Raw genomic sequence first — 11,373 nt, forward strand, 5'->3', positions numbered from 1 at the left:
ACACTATAGAAAAAAAGCACTCAAAAAAAAAAAAAAAAAAAAAAGAGAAATATAGAGAAGCTCATCAGCTCTGGGCTGCTCTTCGCAGTGGTGGTTTCTCTAAGCACTCCATTCTTAGGGGTGGTACCTGGCACCTTTCTAGGGTCTCCAACTTCCCAAGATCCTCAAGAATCTGCTTTGCTCAAAAGTCAAGAGAGAAGAGAAAGAAGTACATCTTTGAGATGTGGAAAACCTGGATGCATGCAGCATGCACCCAAGAAAGCAAAACTGTTCATTAAAACCCACCTGGGATCTTGCCAAATGGGAGAAAGAGATTTGGGGCCAGGAGCCTCGGCAATGGGAAGGAGCGAAGTGGTAGCGGGTTATTTATAATCCACTGCTGGCACTGTCTGCTTGAGTTCTTTCAGCTTGAGGAAATGCTCCCATCCCTGAGACAGACATCTGATCATTATAATTTTGTGTTTGAAGACAGTTTTAGCCTCCTGCAGACATGCATAAAATCTGCATCCGCCGCCCTGGATGGGGGACATAAAAGTTCTTTAAGAGGGTCGTAGACCTTTCCGGGCTGGCATCCAGGCAGTCTCCAGCCCTGGCCCTGGGTCAGGCTCGGTGCCTCTGCTCACACAGGTCGTGCCCTCCCCTTAGCACTCCGTGCACCTGACAGAGCCACTCACCTTTCCAGGCCCACCTGCACCTGTGTCTTGCAGGGGCCCAGGCTGGGTCTCCCCTCCCCGACCATCTTGGTACTTTCTCTGTGTGCATTTTCCCCCACAGTTGATTTAATTCACTTGATGTTCCATGGTGCCGCTTCAGTCCCTAGTTGCCTCTTGTATATATAACACATACGCAATGGGCTGAACTCGATGGGGTATGAACAGGAAATGGCTTGATTGTTCTCCCTCATGCTTTCCAATATGCCGGGCTGGATTTCCCCCACCCCCACCCACGCCATCGCAGGCACATGCTGGTGTTCTGGAATAGATAGGTTGTCTGCTCAGAAACGAAAAAGTCCCGTCCAGCCCATGTCCAGGCTCCCTCGACATCCTCTTTCAAAGTGTCCCCTCTTGGCCCAAGCTTGTTTGCATGTGGAGACCTGTGGTGGCCAGGGGCCTGGTTGTAGTGAGTTCTTTCTCACCTCCTTCATGTCCACTGATAAAGACTGAATTGTGCTCCCACTGCTCCCACTCCCCCTCCACCCAACCCCCCCCCAAAAAAATGCTGAAGTCCTAATCCCCAGTGCCTCGGAGTCTGCCAGATGTGAACATGGAGGTGAGGAAGGTAAAATGAGGTCCTGCGGGGGGCTTATCCAGGATGACCAGTTTCCTCATCAAAAGGGGACATTTAGGCACCCAGCAGACAGGCATGGAGGGAGACGGGCCATGATCACAGGGAGAATACACCCGCTGCTGGAGCTGTGCATTTTTTTTTGGAGAGGTTTTTGCTATAGGGCGCGTGCACTCGCCAGACAGACAGAGAGAGACAGAGAGACAGAAAGCGAGAAATCACCCCCCAGGGGAGATGGCCACGCCGCAATCCCTTCTCCTCCATTCTCCTCTCGGGATCTTGGGCACGCACGCACATGCGTCCGGTGTGAGTTTAAGCCACCGGATCCAGGACGCAAACCGCGGTCGACTACATGGGAGTCCAGCGACATAGCCATTACGCTAACTGCTGATCCCGGAGCTGCGCATTTTCACACTGGAGTCTTGGAGGTTGGACGGCCACCCCCAAGCTGGAAGAGGCAGAAGAAGGGATTCATCCCTAGAGCCCTCAGAGAAGCACGTCCCACCCTCTCCCTGATGTAGGACTTCCAGCTGCCAGAACTGTGAACCGCACGTTTCTGTGCCCTACGCCGCCTACTTTGATGTATGTGGTTTTGGCAGCCCTAGGAAATTCACAGCCATCTTCTGGTTTCTCCAGAGCCAGGGAAAGGGCGGAGGCCTGGAGGAAAGCAGTCCCTCTCTTTTGGAAGGGCCACCGCTGCCTCTGTTCTCTCTTGGCTTTCAAAGTCAAGGCAGGCACCCCAATGGTGGGTATTACGTGCATGCAGATGTTCCCTCTGCCTTGACTGGCAAGTCCTGGGCCCGGTTCCCGTCACAGCCCTAGAGCCTGCTGGTCCCTGATGGCCTCCTTGGCTTTACGGAAGTGCATGTTCTCTTCCCATGGCAGAGGTGGCCTGCAGACTGCTCTGGCTGCCCTTGGTAGCCCCAAACCCAGCCACCTTGCTTCTCTGTGCTTTCTGGGCAGGACAAGCTCAGTCTTCATTCTCACTGAGGCTGTCCCCATCACAAACCCAGAATGTGTCATAGACTCTTCCAGAAATATCTGTGGCTGGAAGTGCAGTTCACTGAGTTCCAACTGGGGTGAGAAGGTACAGGTCCCTGTTCTCTGTTGGCACTCTCCTGTCTACAAGAGGCTGTCTGGAGTCCCTGCCACTAGCTTGCAAAAGGCAAGAGACATGCAAAGGTCCCTCAGATGCTGGCATAATTTTCTTTCTTCTGTTTAAACTGGATGTATGTGGTCTGAGGAGGTGAGGAGGAGGCAGTAGAGACACCTCTTAGCAAAACCAGGAGGGATTCTGGCAGCTCTTACTTGAGGTATGGGGTATTTGTCACCATTGTCTCCAGCTTTAGGGTTTCGGTGGAAGGAGTCCCATTCCCATCCTGTTGTATAGAAGAACGAATTCTAAATGCTTAAGATTAGCAATTCCCTGAGTCACAGCCACACACTCTGCCTTTGTCTACCTTCCCCCACAGCTGCTGTACCAGGAGAGCCAGTGGAGTGCAGTGGTTAGGAGCCCAGGCTCTGACGTCTGATCGACTCAGGTTCAAGTCTCTGCTCTGACACTAACTCAGCCCTGCATCTCAGGTAAGTGACCTGCTTTTCTCAGGTTCTCTTTTCTCTGCTTTTATGTGAGGATGGAAGGTAATGACAAAGTGCCTGTTGCATAGACAGGCATTGGGACACATCTAGTCCCTGCCTGCAGTGTTCTGGGGCCAGCCACAGCCCCCTGAGAATGATGGAAGTGTGGAGCTGGCCCTCAGGTGGACGCTGTGGACCTCTCCTCCAGCAGAGCTATTCAGACAAGGTGCAGGTGTGATTCCTGGTCCAGATACTCAGTGCTTATCAGCCTGGAGAACTGCTCAGCAAAGGAAGAGCAGAAAGAGAACAAAAGAACATTGGGAGCTTAGGACACTTGAGCTGTCCATGATGGTGACTAACTGGCTTAGCAGACCTAAATTCCTGGGGGATTTTTGCCCTATATGACATTCCCACAATGCATTGGGCCAAATCTAACTGTACCTAGGACTTTTAAAATTAAATCACCCTTGCGTATTTAGCAGTGCAGTCTCAGTGATTCTTAAAGTAACTAATGTATGCATTCCAATGGGGAAAAAATTACCCCAGACCCCCAGTGTTGACTAATGTTATTTTGATCATATTGTTACTTAAATATATACAAACATAAAAATAAGTATAAATTCCTTATGCTTTTAGCTCTTCCACAGCTATAAAACCAAAACACAATTACAAATTAAATGCAAATAAAACTACAAAACCATTAAAATTCAAATTAATGGCATTAATTTAATGTGACAGATGATGTTTTGCTGAAAGTAAAATAACCATCATTGGGTTTAATAATAGAAGGATGTATTCCCATTTTAAGTTGTGCTTGTTATCAACTAGATTGTTTTGACGTTTGAACATGCTGGGCCATCGTTAAAGTTATTATCAATATTGTTCTTCTATTTTCATGTATTACAATGGGCACACTTTTAAACACAGACCTGGAATTTTGATGGGTCAATCAATGAAAGAGATTGCTCCAAGACACACTTAAAATGTGTGAAACTATATAACATTAAGCAAGCTTTACTGTTCGTGCCATCTTGCAGGCTGCTGTAGTCCGAGGTGGCATTCGCTCAGGCTCCTACTTGCAAAGCAGTGACTAGAGTTCTGCTGGCTTCCATACCAGGCCTCTTGCCTGTGGCCTGTCTGTGTCCCCTGTGCTGTTAGATGACTCAATCCTCCCTTCACTTATCTCTATTTGAACAATCACTAAACCTTTGTTTGTACAGCAGCCCATAAAGTCATTTGGCTTTTGTTTTGCAAAAATGTGATAGTAAACCCAAATGCAAATGTACACAGCGCATCCCAGGGCATTATTTGGTGATAACATGATCATCCACCCACAACCCCAATAGTCTCATTAATAATTTTTTGTTTTTGAAATGACAATAACAAATTTAAAAGCTTCTCATATCACTCATGGACTCTTGATAGTACATATGCAAATCCCACTTTAAAATTGCTCATACAGTCAAAGGAGCTCTGGTCTGGGAATTCAAGGGGTCCTTCGCTGACCCACTGTGCTCTGTGGGCCAACTCTCTCATCATCTGCTTGCCATTCCTAATTGTCTTGTGTCTTGATCATCGTCACACGTAAGGTCAGTATGACTTTGCTCAATAGATAGATAGGGGAATTGAGACCCAGGTACACGGCTAATCAGTGAGGAGACGGGCTTGGAAGGCAGGGATATCTGACCCCACAGGTGCCACAGGGCAGTGGCTCACAGGACTGAGGCAGTCCCAGAGCCCTGACAAGTCTCTCAGTAAATCTCTGAAGAGCTTCAGTTCCTGGGGGATCCACGCCTTGGGACTCCTGCCTCCTTTTGCCACACAGACACACCATCACAGAGTATAGTCCTGGAGAAAGGGGAAGAACAGCCTGAATTCACCCGCTTTGTGCCTGTAATGGCCTGTTGCTCAGCTCTGGAACTGCGCCGGCCATCCTAAGGGACAAAGGATATTTTCCCAAGTGAATATGAGGCACAGGTCCCAATGAGTTAATTCATGTTTACTAATTAATTTTTTGGTTAAAAAGCAGATGCTCGGTATAAGATTCAGATCCCATTATATATACATATATACACATAGATATGCACTCACATGTATGCACATATTCACACACATATGTATATACGCATATGTGTGTGTGTATGTCTACTTCCTTTAATGAATTCAATTTTCTGCAGTCAGGGCTGTGCTTCAAGTGCAGGACTTGTGGTTGCCTTCTGTAGCTGGGGCATGGCTCAGTTAAGGGAGAGACTTCAGAGAGCAGCTATCTCCCTGGGCCTGTGACTGCTGCGCTCTCCCGTCCTCAGTGCCAAGGAACCTGTAGCTGGGGTTCCTCCCTTTGGAAGCCAAGATGATTCCTTGTCCTATCACAGAAGCCCCTGCAGACACCATCACTCTTACTTTCTTTCTTTTATTTATTTATTTGTTTTTGGAGAGGTTTTTCACTATAGGGCGCGTGCACTTGCCAGACAGACAGAGAGAGACATAGAGACAGAAAGCAAGAAATCACCCCCCAGAGGGGATGGTCATGCCACAATCCCTTCTCCTCCATTCTCCTCTCGGGATCTTAGGCACGCACGCACACGTGCCCTGCGTGAGTTTTAAGCCACCAGGTCGGGACGTGAACCGCAGTCAACTACGTGGGAGTCCAGCAACATAGCCATTATGCTAACTGCTGGTTCCTGAGACACCATCACTCTTGAGACGCTCCCTCTTTCAGACTTGATGTATGTCTGCAGCCTTTACAACTAGAGTGATGTCTCAGGCTCGCTGGGATTTTGGTTCCAGTGGGAATTCCAGGTTGGTCCTGTGGAACTATGTCTTTGGATTGGTTCTATTCAAAAGCAAGAAAGTAATCTTTAGGGAGGAGCGCCTTTAATGACTCAACCTTTCTACTCGTGGATCTTAAGTTTTTAAAAGATTATTTCTTCTAGAGGGAGTTTAAGTGGTAATGAACTCATTCTTTCATTTTTATGAAACAAAGACATTTATACTTGACCATTGGAGATTCTAATTGGCATGTGGCTCATGCTTAGCAGACCTGCAGAGTTGCTAGAATAGCAGCCGGAACAAAGACATTTGACATTTTAGTTATTCATGCAGCCTTGCTCAGGGCACATGTACAATTATCATTAAGCTGTTTAAAAGCGAAATTCCAACGTTTATGCATGAAATATACTAGTGCCCACCAATCCGACATTGTATCCCAGGAGAACTCAGGAACAGGTAGGTGAATGCATTTTCCGCTACACTCGTTTAACTACAAGTTGCTGGGCTATAACAGGGGAGGTAAGTCTTTGCTCCTGAGGGATTTCTGACTCATGAACCAAGCCAGTTATCTGGTCCTGTGTAGACTACTGAGTGTTTTCCCTTTTCTTTTAAAAGCATATTCATTTAATTATTCTATGAGCAAGAAAGACAGAGAGAGAAATAGACAGTGTCCCCAGTCTTGATGCTGTGATTCACCTCAACATCAGCCAGGCCCAGATTATGGGCACATGCATGTCTGGTGTACTCAGGGAGGTTTCTGGACTTGAACCTGGAACCTTTCCTTGTGGGCCATCATTGCAAAGCATTGTGTTTTACTGTTGCACCACCATCTGTTCCCCTGAAGTTTTTATTTTTTATTTTTTTTAAACTGGCTGCTAGGTGTAGACAGTAGAAAGACTACATTTAAACCATAAAGAATAAACTGCACCCTTAGGTGAAACTCTAAGAATCCAGTCATGGTTCCTGGGGAGTCTGCATCACACATCATTTGGCATCCAAGTCCCAGACTACCTGCCCTGTCCAGGGCTGCCCAGGACACACACCTGTTGTTCCTGGGGCAGAAGGACAGGGACCTCATTATCACTGGGCTGGGCTTTGAAGGACAGCAGCCTACCTTACTTCCAGCTGTCTGCCCTGGCTCAGCTCCCTCCCTCTGTTCACTCTGTCAGTGTGTGCTCCCCCCTGGTCAGGAGCTGGCCATGGCAGCTGGAACCCCAGCTGCCTCCCCTTGGTCTGTGCTCCTGGCAGCTCCCCAATAAGCAGCACCTGGGTTGAAATAACTGCCCAGTGGGTATCTATGTGTGAGTCACTGAGGCCCGTCTGGCCCTGGGCAGTGCAGGGCAGGGTCACGTGCTGAGGGGTGCACTCAGTAGACACCTTCCCGAACACGCTGATTGGGCTCCTGAGACATTTGGCAGCACCAGCACATGGAATAAAGATTACTTGTGGTCTTATTTCCAGTGATAAAAAGAACTTACTCTTGTGTCCCTGGTAACACTGCTATGGAAACCCCTGATACGCCAACCATTCATTGGTCTACTTATCTAATAAAATGTATGAGTGCATTCTATGTGCCCATGATGATTCTGTGCAAGGGAAATAGTGGCAAACAGACCTACCTCCATAGGCGTATATTTTAGCAAAGGAGAGACAGCAAATGAGCAGAGCATGGGGGAGCCAACACTAGGCAGCAAAATAAAGCGGAGCGAGAACAGCGAGCACCAGGAGGAGCGCTGGGTTTGCAGTCACACACGGTGTGGCTGGGGAGGGAGCCTGGGAGAAAGTAGCAGGCAGGGAGGGATTATGCTCTGTGATGGCTATGGGAAAGGCATAAAGGGCACAGGAAGGGCAAATGCACCAACCTTGACCTTGAGTTGATGGTAAACCTGGCATGTCCAAGGCATTGGAAGGAGGGCTGAAGTGGGCAGGCTTCGATGCTGATCTGTGGGTGTGAGGAGAGGGATGGCAGGATCTGCTGTCTGCTCTAAAGTGATGCTCTGGAGGGTAGACTAAGGGGCCTCAGGTAGGAGCAAGGATGTAAGACAGGAGGCTGTTTGGTAACCCCGGCGGAAGGGATGGGAGCATAGACAAAATGGTGGCAAAAAACAGACACCCAGGCTCCGGACTTTGGATGAGCTCTGAGCTGCAGTTTATAGGATCCGGCGAAAACCCACTGTGGGCTTGGAGAAGAGCAGTGGAGTCAGAGCGATGCCCAAGTCTTTGGCCCAAAGAGTGGTTAAGCTCCAGTGGCCTTTTACAGAGGAATTCTTTACAGAGGAATTCTTTTGAATACATTGTTTGAAGTGCCTTTGAGGAGCTGAGTGTATACAAGAATCTGGGTTTTGGGACCAGCAGGAGGTGTGTGGTTAGGGCACTGGACTCCCACATGGCAAACCATGGTTTGAGTCCCAGACTTGGCAGCTTGAAAATTATGCCAGGCATGTGTGTGTGCACACCCACGATCCCTGGAGGAGAGTGGAGAAGAAAGGATTTTGATGTGGCCATCTCCTCTGAGGGGTGATTTCTCACTGTCCTTCTCACTGTCTCTCTCTGTCCCTCTGGCAAGTGCATACTCCACTATGGCAAAAATGTAAACAAAAAGCCGGGGTTCAAGATAAAAGGGGATCCAGGTTGGCGAAAAGATTTCTGAGTCCCAGTAGCACGATGACATTCATAGTCTTGAGATGGAAGATCTCTTCAGGATCAGTATGTCAGCTTCTGCCCCTACCTGGCTATTGGGCCCTTGAGAACAGCTAGCCTGAGCAGAGATCAACTGAAAGTGAGAAATATATACACACCAGATGTGAAGACTTAGAGAAGAACGCATATAATAACCTACCGATAGTCTTTATATTGCTTACAGTTGATAAGATTGTGGTTATCTTTGGTTCAATGACATCTATCATGAAAATTACTTTTACCTATTTCTTTATACTTTTTTTTTATTATTATTTTAGTTTTTTGCCATAGGGTGCATGTGCTCATTGGAAAGAGACAGAGAGAAGGTGAGAAATCACCCCTCAGAAGGAATAGCCATGCCGCAGTCCCTTCTCCATTCTCTTTCTGGGATTTTGGGCATCCATGGACATGTGCCTGGTGAGATTTTCAAGCTGCGAGATCCAGGTCTTGAACCGTGGTTGGCCATGTGGGATCCAAACGGTAACCACTTTGCCATCTGCTGGTCCCTCCTTTGTACTTTTTAAAGGTAGCGACTAGACAAGTTAAAATTGCGTCTGTGGGTAGCATGATCTCCACGGGACAGCACTGGCCCAGAGAACACAGAGGCCATAGCGCTGGGCCCTTTGGCAGCCAGCCTATGGAGATGAGGGGTATGAGGGAGATCTAGGATAGCTGAAGGGACAGAATGAGCAGCCGGAATGGAGGAGGAGGAGAGGCGGGGGCGGGCAGTGTTCTCAACCCAGTGAGAAGCACGTTTGAGGAACTGTGTAATCCTCCGTATCGAATCACTGCTATGGATCTGGTTCTGTGAGGACTTAGAATTGAGCATGGGCTGGAGCAGCGTGGAGGTCCCTGCTGACCTTGACAAGACATGCTTTGCAGCTGAGTGGAGAGAGAACGCCTGATGGAATGGGTTCAAGGAAGAACCGGGGAGAACAGCTGGAAACGGGCACGCAGGCCTCCTTGTAGGAGTTCTGCTCTAAATGCAGAGCAGGAAAATTGAGAGGCTAGTGGAGGGGAGGTGGGATAAAGACATCTTTTCAACATAATATTGATAGGAAGTACTTAAGTCTTACAACACTTAAAACATTGTTCTAAGTACTCCGCACATACTAACTCATTTAATCCATGAACATTGTAGTACTGTTGTGTTCACCGGTTTACAGATGAGGCAACTAAAGCACAGAGAGGTTAAGTAACTTGCCTGAGGTCCCACAGCAATTACAGGGCAGAGCTAGGATCTGGACCTTGGTGATATGGCTCTGAGCCTAAGCTTTAACAATCACCTATACACTTCTTTACACTGATGCGAATTCAGGGAAAAGTGATTGCACAGACTAACTATGGGGGGATGGGTAACACCCAGTGTCAAGTGCAATTTTCTTCAGCCAACAGGAGTTTATAGCATACAATGTAAGTTCCCAAGATCAGCAGGCTGTCATTAAGTGAGTTGGACAAGGAGGTGCTGGCCATTTGCAGGGGAGACAGTCTTGAGCCAAGTGAGCATTGGGGTTTGGCCAGGAAGCAAGGAGCCCTCTTGAGACTCAGGGTATGAAATCAGGGTGTGGACGGCTTTACTCCAGCCTCTCTAGTCCTGGCAAGTGCTCCTGGGCTAGCTCTGGACTCACTCCTGGCCTGGCTGGGGAGAGATCCCAGGGCTGCTCAGGGCACAGCAGGAGCAGGGCAGATGGGATGGCACAGAGGCGGCTGTGCCATGGGTGTTGGGAGGGAGTGATGGGAGGCCACCGCACAGGGACTAGAGTGCAGCCAGCTGAGGATGCGGAGGATGCTAGGCTGGGATCAAGGAGCCTGGCAGCTTGAGCCTCCTGACAGATTGAAGCCTGCTGGGACTGGGCCATGGCAGAGGGAGGCAGGGCAGGAGCCGGCACCGAGGAGCTGGGCCTCCCTGGACTTTGAAGGGGCCCGTGGTGGGCTTTTGAATCACTCCATCTGGGGTCAGGGCGCAGAGCGTCTGGGCCCCCGCACTCGCCAATAAACTGTGTGGGACGGCCTTCAATTATGGAAGCGTAGCCAACCAAATCAGCTTTTGGATAAATTATTTATGCTGGGCCTGCAAGGGAGGGAGCCCGGCTGCAAGAACAACGTGTTCATTTTAATAAAACGCTTGCAAAGTTGCAGGGCACTGAGGTGGGGGTTGATGGGGGGAGGAGAACGATGATTAGATTAGAAGAAGCCTGCTGTAAATAACACACAAGAAGGGCATTTTGTTTCTTTTTAGACTGTCTTTTGTATCATGTTTTATACAACGGAAAAGAGCATAATACAACATCTATGAAATGTTAATGAGGGTTATTTGCTCTTTACCTAGGTTGGGGGTTTGGGTTGGGGCAAGGGAGGAGGAGTGGTGTGGAAGAGTGAAGCCCATGCAAATACAGACTTCAGGGAGTCTGGACGGCTGTGGAGCAGGGGCTGAGTTGAGGTGTATTGTGTCCCAATGGAGAAGGAAAGAAAGCCGCAAACCCTATGGGCTGGGCTGGTGCTTTCCCTCCTGCTTAGGGTGAGGTTATAGGCCTGGGAGGGAGTGAGGGTGTCCCAGTGGGAAGGAGAGACAGTCCCAGTGAGCAGGCAGGCTGGGTGACAAATTTCTGTCCTGAAATCTGGGGGACATTGATAAGCCAGGTATGGCATGTCCCTCTCCCAGTTCCTTCCCTGTGGGAAACACAGGTGGAAATGAGAAAAATGCAACTTGATTCCCTGGGGAGCTCGGTGCGGTTCGGGTAGGGACTACAGGCCCTTTATCCAGAATTGAGGGACATTGGATTTGGTGGTGCGGTGACTGGCTCTCTCTCCCACTCCAGGCCAGCAGACAAGAGAGCAACCGTCCTTCCCTAACTCAAGGCGACACTTGGGGTGTAGCAGGAACTCTGCAAATCATCTGAGATCAGGACAGAGCAGATTCCTCCACCTCAGCCACCCCCAGCCCCCAAGAAGTACAAGGAAGATGGGCAGCTTTAGCAGGGTTCTCTTCCAGGTTCTGGGCCATCCATTTCTGTTTCTTTTCTTTTTTTTTTTTTTTTTTGCTTTGGTTGGCGTCACCACACC

The 11,373-nt window shown here is 48.8% G+C and overlaps 1 long non-coding RNA gene across 1 annotated transcript in view; it reads left to right on the forward strand.

Annotated features, from left to right (window-relative positions):
• Window positions 1–11,373, forward strand: part of LOC102473998 (uncharacterized) — a 56,930-nt gene that overhangs the window by 623 nt on the left and 44,934 nt on the right. The window contains exon 2 of the long non-coding RNA XR_335471.1: window positions 2,757–2,868. This is a non-coding gene — a long non-coding RNA (uncharacterized LOC102473998). The remainder of the gene's footprint in view (window positions 1–2,756; window positions 2,869–11,373) is intronic.

The sequence above is a fragment of the Tupaia chinensis genome, unplaced genomic scaffold (assembly GCF_000334495.1).
Source record: "Tupaia chinensis unplaced genomic scaffold, TupChi_1.0 Scaffold000424_1, whole genome shotgun sequence".
Lineage (NCBI taxonomy): Eukaryota > Metazoa > Chordata > Mammalia > Scandentia > Tupaiidae > Tupaia > Tupaia belangeri.